At 48.9% G+C, this 27,364-nt stretch overlaps 1 long non-coding RNA gene across 1 annotated transcript in view; it reads left to right on the forward strand.

Moving 5' to 3' along the window:
• Window positions 1-2,268: 2,268 nt before the first annotated feature.
• Window positions 2,269-27,364, forward strand: part of LOC308196675 — a 32,590-nt gene continuing 7,494 nt past the window's right edge. Inside the window, exons 1-2 of the long non-coding RNA XR_013952336.1 lie at window positions 2,269-5,677; window positions 5,986-6,069. This is a non-coding gene — a long non-coding RNA (uncharacterized lncRNA). The remainder of the gene's footprint in view (window positions 5,678-5,985; window positions 6,070-27,364) is intronic.

Genomic DNA, 27,364 nt, shown 5'->3' on the forward strand with positions numbered 1-27,364 from the left:
CTCTACCAGCAAATGGATACCTTGCCAGGGATAGGGATATATGTACCTGCGTGTCTGTGAGTGTGTGTATGTGCCTGCGTGTGTTACTGGAAACAGCCTGTAAATATTGTAGCTGTTGAAAATGGTAAAGGCAGAGAGCTTTTTGCAACATGTTGCAGCAAAAGGACAGTATTGACAGTGGAGAAACACTGAGAAATAAAAGACTTTTTTCACGTGTTGTCATTTATTGCATATTACATTTTCCTAAGATGTCATTCTCACAGATGCCCTGTAAGATCTACTGAGTTTATTCAAACCACCCTTTAATGAAAGATGCTCTTCTGAAATTCTTTTGTAGCTGAAAGGAAAATCTTGGTTTGTAGGTTTTTTTCAGATGTTCCTTTTCTACTGCACCATCCCTGTTCTTATGCTCTTACATAAGTATTGAGTACCATGTGCACCCGTTCCTACAGTTAAAGTGTTTTTCTTGTCTCTGTTCAAGTGCAGCTTCTGTATTTACTATAATTTCCCTTCTCTTGTTTCTTTTTTTTCAAGTCACAGAACACTTAGTACTGGCTTTATGCTTAGTTTCTATTCTTCATACATCCCAGGAAAATATTTTCCCTAGTGTGTTCTAAGGGGTGACTTCAGACTTTGTGCAGTCCTTGATCTGATAGCCAAGTGCAGCATTGTGTGAAGTCCTGCGAATGCTATGGTTGCATAAAGCACTTGTTGATACAGTGATACTAATTTAAAAATACTCAGCTGCCATCTGTACATTGTATGGTCTCAGACATCTCAAATTGCTTCATGCTAGCGCAGAGAATTACAATATCATCTTCCTGCAAGTTAGAAGTGAATCTTTCAAAGACAACAGTAATTTATTTATTAGACAGGTCCAGGTGTTACAGAAAAATAATAATAATGTTGCTTTTTTTTCTTTCTCTTTTCCTGAAACAAAACATCTTCAACTGCCTGGAACTTGCTTCTGTTTGCCTGTAGTAGATGAGGTAGTCTGACCAACAACAGCATTAGGCTTCCAGGTTATCGGTAAAAGGGGAGAGTACGAATGTAACAAGTGGTGTCCCACATGCTCTTAAGGAAACATGAGCCCTTTCTAATAAAAGCTAGCAAGTGTAATGAAAACTTCAAAAGATCTGTAACTGATACGCTTGCAAAACAGCACCTGAGGTTTCAGCTGTATTTTTAACAGTGACAATATCAAAAGGAAGAAAAAGATGTGAGAAGCACTTTTTCTTTTCTGAGGTAGGTTCCAGAATGATTTAGGGGTGGCAAACAAGAAGACAGATTTATGCTGTGGCCTGGTGTTTCTTGCTGTCTATGTCAGCCTAAAGAATGCAGCTGTTTAGATAATAATTGGTGGACTGGATCCCAGTTAGAGGTTGGAGCCTACGTCCCAGTTTAGTTTTGCATGAGAAGAGCCTGATTCATGTGCTCCAAGACTGCATCTCTGTGGGAGCCGAGGTACTGGGAAGAGGGGGAACACTGCTTCAAAAACATCCTCCTGGGCAGTGCTAGCGTGACCCCTATCACACGCCTTCCTTGTGGTGCCAAAGGTCATCCTGTAGTTTGTGTGCAATCAGCCTTCCTATGAAAAATAACTCTTGTATAGAAAGGAGTAGGTGACACTTTTTAGCAGAACATTTTCACGCATACTTTTAGTATTTCTTAAGAGTTTTCACTTTAGGATGAATTAGCTTAAATGTATTCTGACTTGCCAGTAGTGTTTTGTTTTTATTTTTTGTAATTTTTTTCTCCTAAACAGTGGTACGGAACACCTTGTCAACAGTGTATGGCATTGATGAGGGCAGGTCCCCAACTGCTGTTGGATGGAAACTCAAGTTACTGGCCTGCAGGAAACGAGCTCACACAGCTCAACCCCTCGTGCAACAGATCTCTCTTAACTTCTTCCTGGTGAGTCAGCCTGCTGGGCTTTGCTGCGTAGACGGTGCACCGAGTTACGCTGCGACTGTGAGTACGGGCAAGCCTTGCACGGGTGTGTTTTGGTCCCTTTTGTCTGCCTTTGCAGTTCTATCAGGGCAAAGCCAGGTTATTTATCATTACCCAGCCGAGGTGCACGCTGCGGCTCCTATCGAAACAGCGGTGAGAGCCCATCTGCCCGTCAGAAACATGCCGGGCGCGGTGGGCCGGCCGGCCCTAAGATGGCGCCGGGCCGGGGGGCTCCGGCCGCGTCGCCCGCCCGGGCCCTGGTCCCGTTCTCCCGCGGGGCCGCGCAGCCGCCGCCAGGGGGCGGCCGGGGCCCGGTGCGGCCGGGCTTGGGGGGCCGGGGCCCGGTGCAGCCGCTGCGCCGTCCCCGGCCGTGCCTGTGACCGGGGAGTTCCCACCTGCCTTTGTGCTTGCTTATCCGTCTGATGGTTGTTATATATTTTTAACGGCGCTGTTTTAATCCGCCCACCCCCCCGCCACCCAGGCCTCCAGATGTTCCTGCTAAGCCCCGCAGCCAAGCTGCCGGCTGCGTTCGCACGCGAGCGGCTGGTACAGAGCGTCCCTGCTAAGCCGGGGGAGAGGAGCCCGTGGGGCTGAGCCCCTCGTCCCCATAAGCTCTCGAGCTGGCCAGCCTCGCTTGCTGCCGTGTCCTCCCCCAGCAGGCCTGTGGTGGATGAGTGCTTGGCGAGGGCAGGGTGAGGACTCTTCCCTCGCTCCGTCAGGCCATGCCTTGCAGCCTCAGAGGCCCTGAGGTGCTGCAGAGCCCAGCCATGCTGGCAGCCCTGAGGTGTGTGGTCCTGACTGAAGCTCTCCGAGACGCAGAGTGAAGCTAAGTATCCCCCTGCGTCTGGCATCGCTGTGCCTGTAAGTTCCTGGGCAGGTCCGAAGTCCCGAAAAGGGGCTTCTGCCGTGGGCTGCATTCCTGGGCCGTTCTCTGTCCGTTCTCTGTGGCTGGGGCGCATTGGCTCTCCTCTGTGATGGAAGAGGTCTGGCTGGGGGGCACCAGGCGTGTGGGGAAGGGTGGCAGGTGGTCCTCTGCCAGTTAGCTCAGTTCTCCTTGGAGCCAGAGCAGGACCAGGTCTCTGACTGGCACTGATCCCGTGGCCAGGGAAGACAATAAAGGAGAGGAACAGCCAGCAAGAATAAGGAAGACAAATCTACTGGGGAAAGGGGACACGAAAGACGAGGGAGAACCGCCTTCATCTTTCTGGCAGCAGCAAGCAATAAAGTGAGGGGCTCCCCTGTTGCTTCTCAGCCTCTTTACAGTAACTCCCCTAAGTTTCAGAGAACTAGAGGTGCATTCTTCAAATGGGCCAATTAATTTTGAATACAATCCTGGTTTAGCAAACACTGGTCTTGGAAACTGCTGAAAAGGTCACAATAAGCCACTTTCTTCACTGTAATGCTTCCTATATTTCAGGGCGCATCATCATTCTCCTCCAACATACTTTGTTAATACTACTCCAACACTTTGGCAGCAGTGCATGTGACACCTACAGGCAGGGATGTTCCCCAGTGACAGGGACAATTCCCGTTCTCCTCTTCTCGCCCTGGGAACATCAGGGCTTTGGAGCAAAGCAGCTCTCCCTCCCCTGCGATGTAACTGCCATGGTACGTTAACTTCTCCTCGCGCACTTCGTATTTGCCAGCACTCTGAGTGATTAGCCCTTATTGTTCCCTGACACCCACGGAGGGAGGAAGCCGACTCCATCCAAAATGTCTCTCGTTGCCAGCACAGTTGCGAGCACATTAGTACAGACGTGAGGAAAGCAAAATTCTTCGCAGCTTGTCCCTCTGTGCATTGCAAGGCGACAGCTTTCCCTGGAAGAACAAGCGCTCTGAGGTATATTAGGAGCAATTACAGGCTGCAGCTTCCCCTCTTGCTGTCCTCCTTAGCTCAGCGTTGTTCACTGTTAAAGGAGCGTTTTGTTCTGGAAAACACCTTCAAGACCATCAAGATCCAAGCTGACATCCATGCCCCGTGCCTGGCTGCAGGGCAGAGCCTGGCACTTAGTGCTTAGCTGCAGCATCTGCCACGAGCCTCCCCACGTGCCGCTGCCTCCCCTGCCAGCCTGGGCTGAGCCTCCAGCACTGGCCTTGCTTTCCCCTCGTTTTGTTTTGACTGAAGACCAATGCTAAGCCACCAGGTGGGATCAAGCCAAATGGTGATCGGGTGAAATCCCTGCAACTTTCTGCCCAGGACTTGCCACTGCCTGTGGCACTTTGTGTTGTGAAACCCCTCTCGAGCATGATAGCAAATGGAAGCAACTCGTGCAATGAATAATTGCCTCCAAACGCAGCATTGGCTGCGATTCTAAGTTCATCTGTATGTTATGCTATGCTGCGTGACTCCGTAACTATCTTTGACACACCTGCTTTTCATTACAGAAAACAGGTCCCCTGGATACGAACTGCAGCCCGTGCCTCATCACAGGCTCTGCACGTGTGGGAGCAGCAGAGGCAGCCCAGGAAAGCCAGGCTGGCGCAGGGGCCATGGCACAAGGACCATGGCATGGGGCTCCTGGCTGGGCACCCACCCAGGGCTGCCTGCTCGCCAGGGCACGCTGAGAAGCCGAGCTTTGTTTTCCTGCCCCAGTGCCGAGCGGCGGCTGTGCCAGCGATCAGCGGTAGGGGAAAAAACACAGCTGACTTTTGCAGTTCGGCGTGGTGTACCAGCACGCCCACACCGATGTTTCTCTCCCGACAGGAGCCAAATTGCACAGCTTTATGTAACCAGCTAAATAAAGCGAGCCTTGGAGGAAGGTGGTAACGCGGCCCGCTTCCTCACACCCGCTGCCAGCCCCCTGCCCACCCCTGGGCTGCTGCTGTCCCCTTGTCCCCCATGTGGGCAGGCGTCCCCATTGCTGGTGGCCATTCTGCTGGTGGCACTGGCCACTTACAGCCAACACCTGGGGATGAGCATGGCTTCGCTACCTCTCGTGTTCTCATTCAGAAACATGCACCTGCCCACATGCTTCTCTAAATGGTTTTCTTCGCCAGCCTTGAAGCTGCAGAGGATACAAATGTTGGCAGCGAAGGGAGCCTACCTACAGCTGGGCAGGGGACAGGCAGGTGCAGAGAGCTGCTGGAAGGCCGGCTGTGACTCAGCTGCTGCACCCGGGGCTGCTCTGCCGGGGAGAGCGGCTGTGCAATGGCTGGAGCGAGCAGCCAAGCACCAGGGCCCGGACTGCAGCCGGCGCTCCCCTGCCCTGCTGCCTTTTGGATCATTTTGGCTCTTGGCACCTCCGTTTTCATACCTCCTCATAGGTGAAAACAGCTTTATCCACCTCATGGGAGAGGAGCACTGTGGGAAGCAATTTCTATGTGTATTTGTCATGCTGTAAGGCTTTTCACAGTAGTGCTGCAAATGGGAGCTTCAGAGCGTCTCATCCGGGAGGCAGGAAGGGTTTCTGAGCAACCCCGGCCCCTCAGCACAGAGCGTGTGTGTAAAGGGACACAAGCCTCACCACAGCTGCTTTCTGGGGGTGCTTCTCCCCACCCCTGCCAGGCGTGCCCCTCTGCCTCCCCTCTTAGTGCTTCTGAAGTGTGCCCAGGGTTGCCTTAGTTCTCCTTACAGCGTGCTCTGTTTTCTAACCAACGGCTTGCAAATAAGCTGTGACAAGGCTGAGGGAGAACGATGACAAGAGACACCCGTCAGTCTGCCCCTGGATGCGCGCGCCCTCTGTTAACTAACCTCTGTCAGCTGTGCTGCGAGGTGGGGCATGTGCAGGTACGTGTGCATGTCCGTACTGGCTGCATAAGGTGCAGATTTTGCAAGGCAGAGATTGGAAAAAATGTTCTTCTTCTGCGTGAGACCGCTCATACCGTTCTGCTAATGGAAAAGGTGGTTTTGCGTGAGTTCGGACATGCCATTGTATGACGATGTGTAAACAACTTATGCGTGTTTTGTGAACAACTTAGATTAAGTACTGTATATAATGCCTTATAACTGAAGGCAGGAGGATTTCTAAGGTTAACTCACAACGTAAGCATCATGCAAACTGCGCAATGAAATAATACAGACTCTTCTTCCCCCAGATTGCACTGTAAATGGGACTTAGGCAAGCATGCATGTTTTACCTGATGGAAAGATTTAAAGTAATTCAGATGTCTTTGGTCCAGGTAAGAGGGGGAAAAGCTATTTTATCCTTGGCGTGGTGCTTTGTAACACAACAGCACACTGCCGGGCTGCTTTGCTGCGTCAGGTGTGGATATCTGTAGGAGCACCTCTGGGCATCTTTTAGTCCGCATGTGCAGGCTTCTGCCTTCCCTTGCCCCAAGGCGAGCGGCGGCGAGCAGAGCTCCACGTGGGCGCATGCTGACGGCAGTACCTCACAGCTGCTCCCTCCTGAGGTATGCAGATATTTCCACCTGTGAAACCCCTGGCCGTGGCACCTGAGACCCAGCTTTTTCTCACCAGCTCCTGAAGAAGTTACGTGGGTGAGATGGTGATGAAAACAAAGCAGCAGGAAGGAACAGAAATTGCTCTGTTCTCCCTGCAAAGAGCAATGCTTTGCTCCTTGAGGGGAGGCTCTAATGAGCTTTTATCACGAGCTTTTCATCTCTCCTCCTACCCAGTTGAAGGTTCTCCCACGGGATGACAAATTTGTGAATGGTCGGGGATGCTCACCAGAGTTTTTCCAAAGTAGCAGCTGAAATTTAGAGAGTGTTGCTCCTCTGGCCAGGCTGACGCTATTAAGACGTGTTGACCTTCACGAAAATCGCTGATTAGCTGAAACGGGCAGAAAGCAGGCAGGAACGCAGCTTCCCCAGTGCTGTTGGCCAGTTTTTGTGTCAGATGTACTTCCTTTATTGCTCCCAAGCGATGCAAAGAAATTGATTTTTTTTTAACGCTTTAGCTATCCCTCACCACCTGCATTTCTCTTGACATCACCGCGCTGCTCCGAGGGCACCTGGCGTCTGTTCGCTCGCGTGCTGAGAGCTCGCCTAGACAAAGTGCTGATGGAGGCACCGGGCAGCTCTGCTCATCAGCGCTGCCTTGTTTCTTCAATCAGCAGCTCGCTGTGCCCTGCGCTGAGGGAGGATGACGTTGCAGTTCAGCCTGAGCCTTCCCTTCAGCATGCGGCTACGCTCACTTTCTGGTCGGCGTTAGGCCAGAGCATCACCTTGCAGCTGAGCTGGCGGCCACCACCAAGGTGATCGCTCCCAGCTGAGGCCATGCAGCGATAGAGGGGCAAGCCGTGGTGGCCACACCAGCGCTCGAAGGAGCAACGTGGGCGCCTCTCCCTGTGCCTCCCAGCGCTGCTCGGGGTAAGCGCCTCTCCCTGGAAGCTTATTTCTGTTGTGCCACAAAGTTGGATGAGTGCTTCCGAGAGATTTGCTGCCCAGCATTGCCTGCTTGTTGTGTTCTTCAGAAGTGGTAGTGGGGGTGATGAGGAAGAGGAGTGTTCAGACAGGAGGAAGAAAGGGACTGCCAGTTACTGTTACTGCCAGCGAGGGTGTGCATCTCAGCGAGCCTCAGTTCTAACAGGTCTTAAAAGATAAGACAGCGCTTGCTGCTCATTGTAGAAAAATACTTCCATGAGGGATTAAACTGAAGGCTTTTTCAAGGTCCAGAAGGGTGTTTCAGAGGGAATGATTATTCCATGTAACCATAACAAATACACTTTCCTAGACACAAAACAAATTCGTTGTGCTTCATTATCAGTTCTCATACGTGATGTCTGAGTGTTTGTGCCGATGGTTTCGCTCAGGCTTTTTGCTCCTGGTGGAGGCTTGCTGTTATCCTCCTGGCAGGGCAGGGAAACGATGAGACTGACAGAGCGATCCACTGGGTTTTCTGTATTCATGAGGCTCCGTGCCCGTCACGGGGAGATGGAAATCCTTGTCACCAGGGAAGGACGCGGGAGGCTCGGGGCGGATCAGTTTGCGTGCTCTTCCTAATAAGCGCCACTTTTTCTCCTGTGGCCGTGCAGCCTCCCAGAGCTAGAGCTGCCTGAAGGGCCAGGTATGATGAGCAGAGCTGCCAAAACCCTTCTGTGTCAGTGGAAAGCCCCTGGTTATCACAAGAAGCTCTAAACGTAAAGGTGACATTCAAAGGATCATTAAGATAACAGCCAGGATGAATTCCTTTCCAACTTCACTTAGTAGGTGCTTTAGTTTGAAATCATCTTTCCTGGTGACTTCACCAGGAAAGAAGGAAGGAACGGCCAGCACGTGAGACCTGAAATACGCAGCCTACTCTTTAATTAGGTACAGGCAGCTGCTTAAGAAAGCAATAGCTTAGCCAGGAGAGGTAATGAGATTAATGGCAGAAGTAACAAGAATGCTAATATATGTGACAAATAAGTATTTTTTTTTTTTATCTTTCACCGTGAAAGCCCACCGGAGAACACAGCACCAGCCCCTGCTGGATGGTTTTCCAGGACAGCAGGTACAGACACAACACAGACAGAACCACCTCCACCAGGAGAGCCAGCTCCCCATGCATGTGGCTCTGTGGAATCATGGGGATCTGATTTTTTTTTTTTTTTTTTTTTTTTACTGCTAATTTTTCAGTTGTTGTCTGCTTGTTGGACGGGCTTCCTGCAGCACGCTCTCCAGTGCTCTCAGCAGGCAGGGTTTGAATGAGGTATGAGCACGGACTGTGTCCTTTCTGTCTGGAAACTGTCCCACACCACAGCTTAACAGTCTGCCCTGGTTGGCCAAGCTGTAGTCAAGGAACGTTTTGTTTTTCCTAGTTTTTCCTGTTATAACCTTGTGACTTTTCCCAGAAAGATATATAGATGTGTGTGCATGTGTGACAGGTTCCCCGTCCTGAACGTTAACCACATTTTGCTAAGCCCTCTTTGCTGACGTCCCTGTTCCTGTGCATACCACTAATATTTACTGATAGCTGGGAGAGCATCGTTGGCAGTCCAGAGGTGTGCGTTCTAGTTGGGATGCTCCATGACTGTCTATTGTACAGTAAGTTAGTTATTTCACAATACATTCATATAAATGCCCTTCCATGTTCTTTTCCACCTACTTCTAAGCCTGCCCTGACACACTATTTTAGAATTTCATTTTGTGTTGGATTTTCCTTGGTTTAGAATTGAGTGGAAATGCGGTCTTGGCATTTTTGGTTCTTCCTGTTCTTCATAAGATCTGTCTGAAAAAAGGCCTTAAAATTGCTGGACTTCGTGGTAGAGGCTGGCAGAAACAGCCCTGCTAACAGTCAGCTGCGAGGAGCAGCCGATGAAAACAACCTGAGCCTGTCTGCCTGCTGAAGCAGAGCTGTTATCTTGCACACATTCATATTGCTTTGTCCAACTTAATTCTGAGCGTACCAAGTAGTGGAGCTTCTGCCACTTCACTCTTGAGAGATAGTTTTGCATATCTCTTCCTCATACTTCACATTTTCCCCTCCTATCTTTAACCTTGAATGCTAATTCCACCCTGGTCCATTCTGCTAATGGGCTCCTTGCTCTTCATAACATTTAAACCCTCTTAGGTCTTCCCTGTCATCAGCTGACCGTGCTACAAGCAGTAACTCTTTGCACCTTGGTCTTTTACTGCTTACAGCAAATTAAAGTTTTGCCACTGCCTTTAGGAAGCAACGCTACAAGTCTTTAAACCCACCTCATACGAAGAGTGACGGAAGTTGTTCAACTCACTCTTTGGAGAGGAAAAAAAAGAAGTGCAACAAAAAAAGTCAAGGAGAAAAATAATTTCAGCATGAATAGAGCAGTTTGCTTCCTTCTGAGGAATAATATTTTTAATTATACATGCATAAAGATCTGATCAAAATGTTGGGTCTAAGCAAAAAATAGAACCGCTTTGTTTATAGCAGTTTGCCTTGATCTTCTTTGCAGTCATTCGTTGCTTACTGTTCACTTTGTTCGTCTCTCTCCACCGACTTGTCACTACACGAGCTGAGGAAAGGCTGCTCGGCCAGGCGGACCTCTAAATGCTGGCGGTGTCCGCAAGTAGCCAGGCTAATGGCCCGGATGATTTTGCGTTGGCAGCTGCCTACAGCACGCAGCTTTTTTTCTGCACTGTTTTCTCCCAAGAAGCCACGATAGCTCGGTGTAAGTACTGTACGGAGGTGTGTGTGGAAGGAGGACAGGTCCCTCCGCGGGTTTCTGGCAGTGTCCGTGGGGCTGGGAGCTGGCAGCCGCATCGGTCCTGCCGAGCGAGCAGGAGGCGGGCATCTCTGCCAAGCCCCTGACCCATCAGGAGGCAGCGGGACGCCTGCGGCCAGCAGACGGAGATGAAATTTCTTTTAATGAGTGAACCGCTAAGCTCTTCTTGACTCGGGGCTTTCGGCTTCCCGGAGACAGAAGCTGGCCTGAAAGGCCTCAGCGTATGGGCTGAGCACTCTGACAAATGTGCGTTTGCCCCAGCAGAATGGATTTTAAATGAATCTACCAGCTAGAACTGCAAGCTTAGGAGATTCAGCGAGCATGTGATGAGGTGGAATATATTTGGGCCTCGGTAAAATGAGGTATAAAAAGAGTTCTGCAAAAATCATTCAATCTAACAAAGACTTACCATTTTAAAGGCTGCCCAAAGCACTACTAATAAGGGATAGCTGCTGGCAAAATGCTGCTGGAGAGCACAGGAGGTGCTGTGATGTGCGGTGTGAAATAGCCAGTAGCCTGCATTCAGCAACATCCCTATGCAGGAGCTGGGTAAGGGAATGACCCTTAACCGATTGCTGTCCCTGGAGCGCTGAACAGGGAGCAGTGGGCTCCCGTGAGCTCAGAGAAATGAAATAGGGCTGGGAATAACGTGGGGAAATTCGAGCCAAATGCAGCATGATCCCGAGGCACGGCAACTCAGTGGACAGGCCTGGTGGCAGGAGCACTGGCTTAGGCTTGGCAGCAAGCAGCAACTGATGCATAAATCTGCAGAGTGACAGACTCCCCCAAGATATTATTCTTTACTTATTTCCATGGTATCTGAGCACCGCAGAGATTATATAAATAGATGCTTTCTGGAGAAACTCTTCTCTCTGCTAGGGTATGTTAGGAATGTTAGTTACAAGCTTTTTTACTTCACAGTGGATGGGTGGGCTACATTGAGAAGACCAGGGCTTGCTTTTAGGCTCAGTTACAGCAAGATCGTCCCATTCCAGGGCAAGGCAAAAAGAAGCTGTGTTTCCCAGGGATAGCAGGAGCCAGCAGGGAGTTGCGATGTGATTCAGTGCCCCAGGCAGCACTAGCTTCGGAGGGTCAGGGTCTACATTTGGGGCAGGAAGAGCTGCACAAGCCCTGTGTCTCGCACAGACCTAACTGGTGCCTGTGAATCGTAAACCCTAAACTGGTCTGCTGAGCCCTGTCCTGAGTGCGTGCCGAGGAGGACTGCCCGGAGCACAGCGTGCCTTCCCTGAGTGTTGGAGGGCAATTAATGCCAAGGGGTGTTGCATCCCCAAACGGCCTCGAACTTACGAACAGAGGAAAAGAGAAACTGGCCGAATTCACTGCACCATCAATGATCTGTAGATGATAAACGATGAGCAATGGCAGAGTCGTCAGCTCGATCCATGCCCAGCACTGACTGTTCCTGTGAGTGCCAATAAGTGAAAAAAACCCGACGATTTCATGCTGCCCTGGGATGTTCTGCTTGTGCTGGAAGAACACTGAATTGCATCTGACTGCAAAGGGATGCTTAAACCTCGGGAGCTGCTGTTTGTATGCAGCCTTCACTCTTGGTTTTGTTCCAGTGCTTACATGAAAATATGCTTTTCAGAATTGCCCAGGAAATGGAAATCACAGGAAATTCATACTGCAGATGTAGCTCTTTTTTCTTTTTCTTTTCTTTTTTTTTCTTTTTGATGAAGTATGCTTCACAGCCCTAGGATAGCTACTGCAAGGTGACACAGTCTCATCAGTTAGTGGTGAGGATTCACTGCAGGTATTCAGCTGCAGGGAGCTGTGGAAACAACACGGACCATGCCAGTCCATGTCTCCTAAGGAACACTTCGCCAGAGTGCGCAGAGCCCTGCATTCCCAGCTGGCTGATCTCTTTCATGGACAGGCTGTGGAAGGATGACAAATGGTGGTGGCTTCCCAGGGAGCAAGCAGACTTGCAGGAAAATCCTTGCATTGTACTCATGCAATGCTGCTTGCCAAGAAACTTTGGAAACCTTCCTTCACGTTGTTTGAAAATGCATGGAAAATAAGTGTGTTTTTATTTATTTTTTTTTTCTTCTGGGAAATATTAGCAATATACTATTTTCCTAACTAGGGAATGTTTTCTTGCAAATTTTTTTGCTGTTTCTCCTCATGTTGGTAGGACTTTTATTCAGTTCTGATAGGAGGAAGAGGAACAGAAAACCAGATCCTTGCCAGTGTTAATTCCATGTGGAGCCGAATGAAACACGGAGGTGCCATCTCCACGTGAGCTGAGGCTGAAGCCCTGGGTGGCTGCGGGTGCAGGCCAGGACGAGGCCTCACACACGGCGGTGCTTGCAGATGGAGCTGATGCCAGTTCTAGGGCCGGACAGCAGCACGGAGGCGAGAGTTACCCTTCTGCTTTGCTGCCTGACCTGCTGTCTGACTGAGCACCTGCCTGCAGCCGAGCTTGGCTCTGCTCCGCAGACTTTTGCTCATAAACTCAAGTCTCTGCCAGACTGCTCCCTCCAGAAGGGCTGACGTGACATCACTGCTGAGTAAACAGAAACCAATATCGAGTGGATTTGCTGGAGAGCACATTCAAGACCACAGCTATAATGCCAGATATCTGAGTCAACTGAAATCCCATAGATCTCCCGTGGTTAATAACCATTGGGATATCTAATCCATGCTTTAAAGCAGTTATGGGCAGGCAAGGAAAGCAAGGGTTACTCCCCAACAGTGATACTTACCTATGAGAAAAGAAAGAAAACAAAATGAGGCAGCACACCAGCCTGGAAGCAATGTGGAGCCCTGGTACAACTCATGATACCTGTCTGAAATTAGATGCAGTGCACCCCGAGGCTTGTGGGGCCGGTGGGGATACTTGTATCTGCTTGGGCTGCCTGGTCCAGGGAGTGACCGTGGTGGTGCTGCTGTAAAACCACCGGGGAGAAGACCCAAGGGGCTACACCAGCATCTTAGTGGTACTTACATGAGCAGGACGCAGCCAGTTGTTGTTTTAGTGCTTCTAGGCTTTCCTTAGGCATGGGGGAAAAGTTAATTGCTGTCTGAAAGAGGAAGCTGCATTTTGTGGTTGAAACATTATTTCCCAACCTCGCGGTTAGCAGAGGAGTCCCAAAGGGGCCACACAGGCCAAAGGAGAAGTGCATGGCAAGTGCAGATGAATAGGGGAAGTTGTGTTTGATAAATGCGTTCTGCTGCTGCTGCTGCCTCATGGAGCCAGAGATGCTCCAACATGGTTAAAAGACGGATGGGTGCTCTAGGGCCGGTGTGGATGTCTGGGGACACAGCTGAGGTTTAGGCTCTGGGGCTAGTATGTGCTGGAGCTGTACAAAGAGAGGAGCTTCAATGTACTGTTGCTGTCTGGGCAGCCCCGAGTGAGCCACCGTGCACACCGGGACTGCCGGCAGCTCTGGCAAGGGGCAGCGTGGCTCCGGCCTCACTCATCTCAAGCTTGCCGCAGGTGCCCTCATGGCATTGCCTCCGCCAGCACCAGGAGCTTGTTCCAGCCCAGGAGCACCTGAGCACTGCAAGGCTTTTTGCTCTGGCGAAGCAGAAAAGAGTTAACTCCCCCTCAGTTCTCCTCCAGAAGAGAGAAGATGGAAATGTTTCATACCGTGCTATTTTTAAATCGTTCAAGAAATGTATTGCTAACAGAAGAACAGCATAACTGACGTTTCCCAGAATCAGCTGGTGAAAGTGCACAACACAGCTCCTCTTGGCCAGCCCAGGCAAGGTAAAATGACTCAAAATAGATTGCAAATAGAAAGAAAAAGCAGAAAACCATTACAGAGCTCTGTAGGCAACACCCTGAAGTCCATTTTAGCTGTTAGCCATTGTACTTAAGGCAATAGAGAGCAATTAAACAAGGAGACCACTGGAAGGTTTGTTTCCCCATTGTACCCCCGAAATAGCTCCAGCTCATTGCCCGTGCAAGGTATCACACTGACAGGGGCAGAGATCAAAGGCATCTGCCCAGCTGCCACAAAAAGCTCTGTAATGAGGGTCTTCATTATAGTGAGAGGGCCCCCAGCCACTCCTGTGGGGTGGACTTTTGGGTGATGCTGACCTCTCTCCACCATGAACAGGGCTGAGAGCCACCAACTCGCTTCACGGAGTCCACCAATTGACTCACATAGTTCCCCTAGGGAGGCAGCATGCAGTGTTAATTAATGGACATAAAGCTTGCTCGGAAGCAGGCACAGGTATGACAGTTCCTAATAGCTGTACATGAAGGGCTCTGATATGCCCGTGTAACCAAACAGCGACTGCTACGCTTCGACAGCAGACTTAGAAGATCATTCTGAGGGCTTATTATTTCAGAGGGCTGCGAAGTATAAATTTTGCAGTGGTTCTCCCAGACTAATTTTCATGTAGAATAAATTCAAGCGTGAATGAATGTGGGCTGTTGCGTGGCCTGCATTAGCCAGGAGATCAAGCGAGGAAATTAGCCCGGTCTCTAGTGACCTTGCAACATGGGAAGGAAAGCAGCCCCTTGTCCAGGCACACCAAGAAGTGATGGAGTAGGCTCTGCCAGGGGCATGCTGCAGCAAGTGTCGTGAGGAGCCTGTCACAAAACACCCTTCTTGGTGGAGTGGATGGTGACATTTCTACCCAGACCTTAAATGTGGCTTCCCCGTTTCACCTGCCTCCAGCACTGCTGAGGTGAGGGATGGCTGGAGAAAGGGTCTCCCCTTTCTCTGTGGGCTGTCAGAAGAGCAAGCTGATGGGTGTGTGAGCAATACGGGCACATCTAGCGTGTGACTTGTGGGGCCTTCCGCACTTACAAACTGTTGTTTGCAAATATTTGTGGTGACAGCTAGCAGCAGGCAGGCAAAATGCATGGAGGTGGGGACATTTCCAGTCACAAAGAAGCAGTGTCAGTGGGTACCGGTGATAGCATAGATGTGCCCTTGGCCAAAATACAGCTGTTAGGAACTGCCTGGGGACCTGTCATGGGTTATACAGTGAGCAGCTGCCGTGCAGAATGCAGTAGGTATGTTTTGATTCAGGCTTTCCCTGCAGGGCAGCTTTTAGGTATAAGGAGTCTACTGACTACAGGACAAGTACCACAAGTTAGGTAGAAATGGTTGTTAGAAGATCACTAACACGCTTTATTCTCTGGTAGAAACTTTGTGTTCATCCCTTGAAAGGGATCCAGAAGCCCAGTGGTGACGTTTTTGGTATAACGGTGATGTTACTGCGTCTGCAGCACTCTTGCCAGAGGGCGTGAGATTTGATGCTCCCCATTCAGGAGGCTCGTCTGTACAAAACCAAAGTTTTCTTTTGTGATGAGGTTGCCTAAACATCTGATATGATTCTATCTATTCTGTTATATAATTCTGTAGCATACGATTCTATTATCTGGCAGGCTTCTGCAGAACAATCGGGCCTATCTTCCTGTCTGCTTCTGTCCCACACGGATTCCGCAGGTGCAGGCCGCCGTGGCTCCCTGGTCTGGTCACACACCAGTGGTGGCGTGACGCTGGCTGCAGTTCCCCAGAGGCAGGGCTTTTTCTCCTGTGCCCACAGCCGAGCGATGTCCTCTCCAGGGAGCCAGCCTGGACAAACACTTCGTGTTCTTCTCTTCGGTCTAACACCGCCAGCCAAGGGAGGCCGCAGCTGCTCTGAGGGCACTAGGCCGAGGAGCAGAGCGGTGAGGTGGGAGGACGCTGCTCACCTCCGTGTAAATGCAGAAGCTGTTGCAAAGAAGGGTTAAGAAATTTGTCCAGGGCCCCAAAACACGTGGGCGGCAGAGCCACGAGCTCTTGCTCCCGCTTTGATCTCATCACTGAAGTAATCTCTGTCCTGTGGAAGTAGCAGTGGGAGGGACAGCTGAGAAGGACTGGAGTGGGAAATGCCATGTGTAGGAAAAGAGTGGGTAAGTCCAATTTCAGTCTACATCTTGTGTGTGCAAAGGGGGACGTGGTGGTGCAATTTGCGTAAAGGGTGGTTTCCACAATTGGAAATATTTAATTAAGTGAATTATTTTCCTAGTAGTACTTTAAAAGGTTATATACCCAATTAACTGTGCATTAGACTTAGGCTGAGCCCCATTTTGATATGCTCAGTGGACTGTGAGGAATGTACTGTCAGCTTAAGAGAGACAAAAAAAGGTAGAAGTCAAATTGGTGGCAAATGAAGTTTCTGGCTCCTTGTCAAAGCACCCGCATGCCTCATTACCTTGGTTTAAAGCCAACAGGCCAGCTTAACGGGGCTGTTTATTACTCCCTCCCCTTCCATCTCTGCTGAAAAGGAAGTTGTAGCTGCAAATCCTCTCTCCTACTTTCACGAGCACGTACCCTTCCTCAGCCCGCCGTGCCCGTGTGGCGCTCACACCCTGCTGACGGAGCCATTTCGCACCATGCCCAGTCTCGGTGCCGGCTGTTTCTGCTGGCAACGCCATGACGTGGTGCCACTGGACGTGCAGCCAAATGATCCTGGGGAGAGGGAGGGGGTGTTAACGAGATAATAAAAGTGTATGCCCGCTATTTTCTGCCCCAGAGTAAATGTGGCTTTCCCTTGGCTGTGAAGCCTGTGTATCTGTTGGAAAGTGGCTCTGTCAAAGAGAAGAGTTGCCTTCTTTTTTGCTTCAGCCCTCACCACATGGATTGTCACCCTTTCTTCCCCTGTTTTCTCCATGCCCCATGCAGCACAGCCCCCTGGCAGGGTGTTCAGCTCCCCATTGTGCTCTGGCCCCTAGCAGCGACCAAGGCCATGAAGACACCCCAGGAGATGGAGGCAAATGGGGGGTACGTGCCCTGTCTGTTGCAGTACCTCCTGCTGCTTGTGCCTGTGTAGGGGGTGGCAACAGTTGAATGGCAGAAGAGCTTAGATTTAGGAAGGGAATTAATTGCAATGTGTCTTAAAATTGTCTACCCATCTTGTGTACGGCAAATTTTCGGTGGGTAGAAAAAGAGCAGACAACAGTCTGTTATATGGACAGATACGACCTCAACATTTAATTGTGGTCTCTTGCTTATCTTTCCTTACTTCTTATCTCGGCCTTGTGTCAGCTGTTTGCAGCAGAAGCTCACCTTGTACGTGCCAGCCATGGTGGAGCCCAAACCACAAAGTACTGAGAGGTAGTAATAAGGGAAAAGTCACCCTAGAGCAGCACTGTTTACAAAAAGCCAGAACTAGGGGTGAATATGCAGATGATTTTGTACTTGGGGAAGTGAGGCCTGTAGGAATCGGAGGACTGTTCAGACATAAGCTTTGCTGAAGTTCACTGTAGCTGAATACAAAATTGCTTGGGCACCTTGACTCGGCATTGCTGACAGACGGGGCAGGACAAAGGTGGCTTTGCCTTCCTCACCTATTTCCCTTCGGTTTCAACAGGGACTCATCACAGCTGCAGGCACCACTTTGCTTCTCCTGAAGCATTGTGAAAGAATGCGATGATGTAGCTTTATTATTTTTAGCCTGTTTTGCTAAGGGAGTTACGCTTACGCAACTACGTCCCTGCAGCCCTACCCTCCCCGCCCCTCACACACATGCACTGGTACCTTCTACATCTGTCAGATGATTTTAAACAAATTTGAGAGGGAGCAGAGGTCTCAGAGCTCGTGATTCGGGTGTGTGGGTAGACAAGAGACTCACATGCTGGTGGGACCGCAGCAAAATCTTGGCCCCAGCTGCTCTGGGAGGCTGTTCCCGGCTGTATCCTCCGAGCTCCCATGCTGGGACTTGCCCTCGTAGGCGCGAAGGTGGATGGGTGTGTAAGGGTCAGGGATGGGACAGCGGCGAAGGCTGCAGGGCAGAGGGTGCGAATCCGTGGCAGATCAGACTTGAGCAGTGCTGGCGCTGAAGGAGCTTTGTGCTTTGTCTGAGGGCGATCGGCGCCTTTAGTACGGGTCTAAAGCGGTTTGGCTTGGAACAGTTCTCAATAGGAATCGAGTCTGCTTGACTGGATCAAGGAAACGCTGGTGGAACTTGCTCTGGCATGTTTGCAGTCCCTGTTTCTAGCACAGGCAGGACAAAGGACAACCTGAGCTGAGGGAACAGCGAGTGTGTGTGTCAGCCATTCTTTCTGTGGAAAGTGAGCCTGAAAGCATAAAAGAAAATCTGAAAGCTTAGAGTCCCAGGCTGCATCCTCCCAGGTGAGGTTGGTTCTCTCCTAATGTGCAGAGAATGCTAAAGCTGTGAGACATTTGTTAAAACACGCGCAAAGCCCCAGCGGGGTGAGAAGTAATTTGCACAGTAATTGCAGAAGGGGACGAGCAAGTGTGCGTGTGCCTGCTGCCCTGCTGGGACTTGTGCAACGTGGCATGATAATGTCCTGGAGCTGCCTTCCTGCTTCTGTCGGGAATGACCCTAAAACCCAAGGACAGGACAGGTGGCAGGTGCCAGCAACCGCCCTCAATAAGGAGCCCAAGCTGAAACTCATCTCAGCCACCTCAGCTCTCCCACAAATGAGAACGACTGGTCTCCAGGGTTTGCAGAAGGCTGGTGGTGTCTAGGTTTCACTGCGCACAAAAATGTGCATCAAACAGCCAAGCAAATAGGGAAAAAATGAAGAAAAAGCTTTTATAGCAGTGGAACACAGTAGAAACAGCCCCTGGAGAACTGGGATCATGAGAGATTTCACAGAGAAAAGAGAGAACCCCCTTGAGAGCTTATCTCGGACTTGGGTTATTTGAGAGGAAGAGCAGAGACTCGGTAGGTGGAGGTGGGAGCTTCCCTGCCCTTCACACGCCCCAAGCCCTCCCCAGTATTAGGCCAGCCTGGTAAAGCTGAGATATTGCTGCATGTGAGGTGCCTCCCAGGGGCACCCACAACCTGTCTCTGGTTTCTGAGGATTCACAAGCAAGGACGAATGAGTGCTGGGGCTTTCTGGATGCAAAAGCAGGGTACACGGGCACCTTTGTTATTGTCCTTCATGGCCTAGGCATTTGATACTTAACATCTGTCAGACGAGTGATGGTCATTAGACATAAGATTCGTTGTGAACAAAGGATGAAGAGAGAACTAGGTTCAGAAGCATGTGGTGAGTTTGTGACTTAAATCATTCAGTATGCCTACACACAGTATGCAACATTTGTTTATTAACCCAAGTAACAAATAAGTGTCATAATTTTCTGTAGAAATGAACCAAATTAGGTATTTGTCCTGACTGAAATAAGGTATACAACATATTGTGTCTTAGTGAATGTGATCACCACTGTAAGCTGTTATACCGGGCAGCTGATGGCAGAATTACACCTTGTCTTTTCCTCCTGCTATCAGTATGGTATCAGCTGTCTGAGCAGTCCAGGGCAGTCCTTGTTCTTTCAGCGTGGGCTTCTATTTCTCAATCCGTGCAACCACAGCAGTTCAGCTTCTCATTTTTGCCTGAATGCTTGTTTCAGCATTTTTCCCAGCACAGTGGTCCTGCTGGAGAACGGGGCTCTTTGAGGGGGAATATTTCTTTGACAGTGTTGGATACAAGGTGATTTTTTAAAGGCAGAGCCACAGCTAATACTATGTCTGCTTGGATGGTGGCATTAAAGCCAGCCTAAGTGTTTTTGTCAATTTTATAACTCAGCCTCTTTTTTATTTTTTCAAGTTACTATGGCCAATAGCCAGTCTTTCAACAATCACAACATTATTTTGCTCCACCAAGCATAAAGCTCAGAGGAAACTCGATTCCATTTGAAGCACCATAGTGTAAGAGAAAGAGACTCCTACCTTGAAACCGGAGCACTGCTGATTGTCTGGAGACCCGAGCTGCCGTGGGGTCAGTATGCACGTGCCCTTGAGAACAGCACTTGGATCAAGCTCTTTACGAGTAACCTCTCATTTTGGAAGCCTTGGTATTGGCATGCCTCTCTTGAAGGCTGTGATCTCTGTTGTCAAGGTTGCTGACAATTTTCAGCTTCTATTATTCTTGGCTGCTTCCAAAAGTGTGGCGTGTGTATAATCCTCTTTTTCTTTTAATTTTTGCTGCACCAGCTTTGTGTAATTGTGCTCCCATGAATATATTAGTTGACTTTTATAATCCTGAGAAGCTCATAATCAAAGACTAATGTAAACTTACTCAAATATCAGCTTAACTATTACTTTTAAAGTAAGGCAAGCAACTATGTGAGAAATGTACTTGAAAACATTCAACTCATTCTGACATTGAGATTTCACAGTGGGTCAGATCAAAACTTATTAGAAATCTATTTAAGATGACACCTCAGTAGCATGAAGTGTAAGTGCCATTTCTCAGTAGCTAAGTGGAGTTCAAAGGCAGCCCTTTATGCATTGAAATGCCAAAATCTGATACAAAAATATTTAGACTACTGATCAAAATAAATCAAATCCTCTTTCCTCACTGTGACTGCAAAATATAATGACTCTTTTATAAAATTTAGCCAATTTTGATGGCAAACTGCAGCTACTGGGCAATGCCATTTCAAGGAAGACAAAATAGAAGCCACTTAAAACAATCAGGTAACCAATGACTCAGGCAGATAAAATCAAGGCATTAACTGAAAGCACAATAGCTTCTAAAGCCATAAACCACCACGAAGATCAGTCTCAAACCACTGTAGAAGACATTACAGGCTGATAATTGAGGTACAGAGGTACGTGCCTCTTGCTATCAATGCTTTGCAAGAGGGGCAGTTCCTGAAGCAGCCCAGGAAGGGCTGACCTGTGCAAATGGGATCTGCTGGGATCTCTTCAGGCGAGGGGAACGGTGGGAGGTGAGGGGAGCTGTGGAGGAACAGACCCTTGGCTGGAGCTTCGTCCTGCTGTACTGAACCTCAGAAGCCACCCGTGCCATCTGAGTGGTGTCCAGGCATGAACAAAAGGCAAGCTGTGACTGCTGGACTGGGAGCATTTCTGGGCTATGCCTCTAAAAATCAATCTTTTAACGTGTAGGGAAAACATGACAGAAAATACATGTTCCTCTTGCCCTCGTCGGTCCAGCTGCTCCCACACGCTGTTGAGGTGGCACGGCCGGATCCACAGACACCGTTCATTTCAATGAAACATCACCTCTGAGAGCCCCCATGGCAAGTCCTTCGAGACAGAGTTCAGCTTCCTCTTGATGAGGCAAAAGGATGTATTTCTTACTAATGGGGTAACTGCACCGGAATGATATGTACTCTAACTGTGATTGAATGCAAAATGAGAAATGAGAATGCAAAATGAGAAAATCCCCTTACGGTCCTACCCCCGAGTCCTGTATAACAAGTTTGTCTCCCTTTCCCCTCGCAATTACAATCCCGCTGGTAAAGGAGATAGATGTAGGCTCATTACCTAGCTGCATAATGAAGTGCATTAGCAGGACAGATGGACAGCTGGCAGTAGAGGCTGAAACAGGCTGAAATCCAAAGTGCTCTGAAATATGCCCTTGGGCTTTCTCCAAAGCCTATTTATTTTCATAAGACGATTTAAACATTCACAGGGAACTTGCCTGCTTCCAGGTGTCATCGCTCATGGCGTAGCAGCCCCAACTGGGAGAGAGCATCACCATCAGTGCCCTTGCCTGGGCACTTCAGTCGCGTTCTCTGTGCTACCAGTGGCCCTGGGGACAGGTGGCAGGGAACCCCGCAGAGCCCAGCCACCCCCTGAAGAGAGCCTCCTCAAAACGTCCTGTGGCCCTCAGACCTCCAAGAAGTAGTTAGTTTTTTCTTTTTCCTTCTTTTCTATGGCAGTTTTGGCAGTCATTTCTGTGTCTTTGTCAGGGGGAGAGGAACATGAGCACTGACAGGCAGCACAGGGCTGTGTACAGACCAGCAAGGGGAGCTGAGTCCTATCATCCTACAGGCAGCCTACGCAGCCTACAGTCTCTTTCTTGCACTGATTTTTTTGTTTTCCCATAGCGCGCAGTGATTTACTTGTAGCCCTCAAGGTGCACGAAGCATCCTTTCCAGTCTCTTTAATCATTAGGTAGCGATGTTTCTCACCACACTGCTGTTACACTGTACAGAAGGTGCCTTGTACAGAGATGTGTGAGGCACCCTTCCGCTGCTGGCAGGGGCAAGATGTGCTGCCTCAGCACGGGCAGCTTTCTGCACTGTGTGTGGCAGGCTGCTGTCTTTTTGCCAGAAAAAAGGTGTAGCTTGCTCCACCAGTGGCAGTTTCTGCTGTCCTGAATACAAACGCCCTGCTGAAGCCCGTGAAGTTCAGAGGCTACAGACCATCAGGAAAGTAAAGGGTCTGGCAGGTAGCAAAGACAAGCTGGTAGCAAAATGAGTGCTATCCAGCTGTGGAAGAGAGAAGGTAGGGATGAGCACTGTTGCGGAACCTGAGGTCGTACATACAACTGTAAGGCCCCACCTTCTCCTTCCAGTCTCCCATGCTACAGAAGGTGGTGTCCTGGGGTGCGGTTCCATCTTCTGGACTCACACAGCTCCGTGTCCGAGCCAGCGTGAGGGACCGGAGGCAATGGACTGTCTGCCTCTCATGCTGGAGGCTCCCTCACCACGCTGCGGTGCGTGGGCTGGGAGGTGTTTTTGTGCTGCTGGTGGTGCCAGCACCTTGCGCTGAGGAAGTGCAACCAACATTTACCATTGCAGGGGAAGCAGAAAGCACCGTCAATTAAGGCTGCTCATGAGTATGTGCTGGCAATATTGAGAACAAAAGCAAGCACTGCACGTGCACCATTCCACCCAAAGGCTTCAAAAAGGTTTGCAAATCCTGCATTGCTGAATTATCCTTCCCTAATTCCTTTGCAAGACAGGCAAATGTTACAGCACCGTTCTGCAGACCACTAAAGTAAGCACGTCCCATTGGGGGCTGGTGGAGGACAATCCCAAAGCCATCGCCTAGATCTTTTGTCATCACTTGACCATACGGTTTCTCAAATATAAATTTATTTATCTATTACTTGAAAACTATATTTTAATTTTCAATTTTTTTAAAAATTTTTTCAACATTAACTTGAGCTAGAGCACAGGTGTTGCCCTACTTTAGCCACCGTCTGCACACACAACCCTTCTGTAGCTCGAATTGGTTGGCTTATGGGGTCGAGCAGGCACCCTGCACTGCTTTACAGAGCGGCTGCAGGCTGCTGTGAGAGACCACCTGTGGTCCTCCACGGCCATCCCAGTGTTCCCTGCCATGTTTCTAGAACGGAGAAGTTCTCCTGCAGCACTATGAGAAGCCCTTATTGTGCCTTTCAGCCTGCTACACAGCTGAGGTTTGTGCTAGCTGCAGTCCTGGTATTGCGCAAAAGGGAGCACGGGGCTGGTACGGGCCATTCTGCTGTCAAGGGTGCTGGGCTTGCTCCAGTGCTGTAACCACCAGAAGCTCCAGGGACCTCTGCTGGGAGGACTTCGCAAAGATACGACAGCCAAGAACAGGAATATCTGTATCTCCAGGAAAGGTTTGTGTTACATAACTGATTTGAAAAAGAATAAGAAAAAGGGAAAAAAAAAAAAAAAAGAAACAGGATTTCTTGAAAACATTGCTCTGTAAAGCACTTTATTTGTTAACCTGAGCCTACAAAAGTATTAAATAAAATGGGGTGCTTGACCTTGGAATTTGAAGGTGTGTCTGGGGCACTTGCCTTCTGCCAAGTGTTTGGATGAAGTCCCTGAAATAACATAACCAGAAATAAATGAGAAACTGGGTTTTAGTTGGGGAGTGAGGGGGGAAATCAGAGCAATTAGCCTGCCAGAGGCAATCCTCTTCGTTACAATGAGTAAGTGTTTGCTGTTCCCAAGTGAGGTATAGGTGACGTGCACTTTGCAGAAGACAAAGATGAATTATCTGGAATAAACAACAGACATTTGAGCTTATTAGGGAGCAGAGGGGCCTAGTAGTTTTATCTGCAGCTGACTGTCTGTGAGTCAGCTGGCTAACAATCCAGTGCCACGCTACCTACTCCAAAAACAGATTAGCTACATTTCCCCCTTACTGAGGCAGCAGTGCATAACATCGGATTCAAACCTTGTCAGGAGGACAAGGGGATGACTCAGGGTATTTCTCCCCCCTTTCTTTGTTTTGATTTGTTTATGAAGTAGGTGTCCATGTTCCAGTCTGCTTGTAATGAACATGCTGATAGCAAGCTAAAAATAATTTCGGAGGAGGATTTTACAGAAGTCTCTGTAACAAAAAAAACCATACAGATATGTCACTGTAAACCAGCACTAGCTGAGTAGTGCTTTATTAGCTAGAAAGGGATAGGCAGTAATGAAGTGACTATAGTCCATACATTTTTTAAAACATTATTTGTTTATAAGATAGAGGACGTACTGATTCTTCTTTCTGACTTTGATCCAGAAGTTCACATTTTTCACTTTTTCCATTAAAGCTGCCCCTCAATACCATTCGATAATAATACCTTTCATGACTGCTTTTTTTTTTTTTTTCATCCAAGCTCTTCAGTATCACTAAAGGATTGATGTGACTTGCAACATAGATCTTGCGTCAGGAATAAGCTGAAGTTGTCTTGCTTTTCCTTAGGGGACAAAAAAAAAATCAGTCTTTTGAAATATCGCCAACAAATAATACTTTCAGAAGCTCTCACATAGTTTGGATGCCAAAGTTATACTGAAAGTCAGTGAGGTTCAGGTTTCTAAATCACGCTGTAAATGTGATTTAAAGGCTTTAAGGGTGAAGCCTGTGTCCCTGCAGAGGATCTGGACAAGACTCTTTTACCCTCCAAGATCTGGGCAGGTTTTTAGCACCGAGAGGTAGGAAAGAAGTCACAGAGGGATGAAGAGGAGGCTCCTACCAGCTACAAGTGGGCTGCTGATAAGTTTTGGAGGGGATGGCTGAATCTGTGCTTACAAGGATGGTTTCTCTTGTTAAGATACGTCTGAAGATGCACAGTGCTTGGCGGTGTTCCTTACCAGTACGGCTCTGCGGAGAACTGCTTGGTGAGCCCATTAGCTCGTGTGCTTGTTTCCAAGTTTGTCTGAGTGTGGAGAAGAGTGAAGACGGAGCTCAACGGCTTAGAAAGAAAAGAACACAATGCTTCTCATCTGAAGGTTCTGATAATTAAGCCATTAAAGATTGCTGGGATTAACAATACCATGTCTACAGGGAACTAATTATTCATACAACTGGGAAAATACCATGACAACAACAAAGAAGGACATTTTATAGCCAAGTAGCAATGATAAGCTCCTGCCCCGAAGCATGCAGCTGGAAGGCCCAGCCTCTGCCCTCCCAACTCATTGGGATATCTCCAGTGAATAAGAGCAACATGTAACCCACACTTCTGCTGTCAAGGTGATTAGAAAGGATGCAGTAAACACTAATAAAATGTACAGACTAGAGACGTGTCAGCCGGTGAAGACAGGCCGCAGCCGCACAGCCTGCATGGCTCGATACTGCTCCAGCAGCAGAGCACTGGGCCCAGGGGCTTGCTGATTCACTCCTTCCTGTTTTTCATTTTGCTCCTTCATGGAGATCGTGGTTTTGTCTACAAGTCTCTCCAAGGGCATCTGCTTTGGTGTTCTTTTTTTTTTCTTTCTTCTTACCAATACCCCCAAAGGACTTCCACTTATTTCCCTTTCTGAGCAGCAACAGCAGCAGAGAGGCTCTGATTTGTTTGCTGGAAGCATATTTTCATGGTGAGAATGGCATGTGTTCCTCTGAGACCTTTCAAAAGAGCCCCACCTTGCATAATTGCAGGATTTCAGATAAGCTCTGAATGGTAGAAGATCTCTTTTTACTCAGTAACCTAATATCAATTACATCTTCCCCTAACTATAAAAGCCTTGATTTTTAATTCATGTAATTTTCCCACTGAGGACAGAGACTATTTAAGGCATCTGCTAAAATCTATAAATGTAATTATTTGTTGCAAAAGAATTCAAAATGAATTTCTGTGAGGTGGAAGCTTAAAAGCCTTGAGGAGACCGGCGGTAAGGCATCCAACTTCATTACCTCTGTCCCTTCTGGTGGCAGCGTCAGGGGGCTGGGGAGCAGGGAGAGCCTGTGATACCAGCACGTACCAGCGGTTGCACCTCCAGAGAGATGAAGGACGGGAGAAATGTTCCCCCGGTCAGATGTTTGCTGTCGTATTCAGGGTGCTGGAGGGTGTCTACAGCCACGGGTGCTGCAGTGCCCGTGTATGAACCTGTTGTCCACAAATTTGTCTCGTGCCTTCTTGAACCTGCTGACACTCTCTGGCTCCACACCCCACTGTGGCAGGGAGGTCCAGAAGGTCACCGCCCTGTCTGTAAGGGATGACTTTCTAAAATGTGCTTTAAATGGGCCTCCTGCTGGATTCATTGGATTCTCTGACCCCCGGCTTCTTGTACTGTGAGGTTTTACGAACATCATGTTTTATCTGCTGCCTTGATAGTTTTATAAACCTGGATGAAATTCAGCCTCAGTCTTCTCCTCTCCAAACAGGAGAGTGCAAGCTTTTTAGTCTCATTTCAGAAGGCTCCATCCCCTCAGCTGTTTTATCTGCCCATCCCCAGTTCTGCTCTGTCCTTCAGACCTGAGCTGCATGTGGTGGCTATACTGCTGTGGGGGCACCGGGATGTTATATCACAGCAAAACCTCACCGTCAGCATTGATCTCAGTCCTCTTCCTGGTGAGACAGAAGCATCTTCGTGGTTTATGGAGGGTGTCTGTACCTCTGTGTACGTGCCGGGACTAATACCATGGAACCGCAGCTATCAAAACAGCACAAAACTTCCTGAAAAGCCTACCAGGGGATATGTGGATATGGCCATTTATTCTGGTGGCTGTTGTTTTTCAAATGGGCTAAATAATAATAATAATAAAAAGGAGCTTGAAAACCTCCCTGAAGCTCTTTATTTTCATTTTTTTCATCACTGTGGAAAAATTACACTCACCAGGAAAGGGACAAACTCCAAATGGATGCAAGACTGCTAGGCATAATTTGTAATGAGGAATTTTAAGTCTCTGAGAGCTGGACTTCAGCCACTCTCTGCAGCTCTCCCTCCTCCTCTGTGCCCTTCCGGGCAGCATAAGGGATCCAGAGACAGGCAGACTGCGGTGACTGGGGACCCGGCGACGAGCTCCTGTTTGTGGACACCAGCTGGGAATCTGCTTCAAATTAATACCAACTTATTTGTCCTCTTAAAATGCTCCTCCAAAAAGGTAGCAGCCAGAAGCAGAACTCGTGGCAATCCCGCTTGGCTGAAAACCTGCCTTGTAGGCCTCGGGAGAGGGAGAGAGGCTCAGGGCTGCCAGACAGAAAGCTATTGCAGAAGCCACGCGGTTTTCCTGGCCCTCTCCGATGGATTTTTCCACCAGAAAAAAAAAGGAGGTTTTGGCCTGCGCTCTGCCTGGCAATCTGCTAGGGACTGGTGAGCGTGATACCCCATATGTGAGTAGTCCTTCACAACGAGAATGTGCACTAGTGTTATGAAACCCCTTTGGCTTTGGAGGGTGACATTTATGCTGCGTAAGGACAGCAGGAATTCATT

The sequence above is a fragment of the Anser brachyrhynchus genome (genome assembly GCF_964034855.1).
Source record: "Anser brachyrhynchus genome assembly, chromosome: 5".
NCBI classification, from domain to species: Eukaryota; Metazoa; Chordata; class Aves; order Anseriformes; family Anatidae; genus Anser; species Anser brachyrhynchus.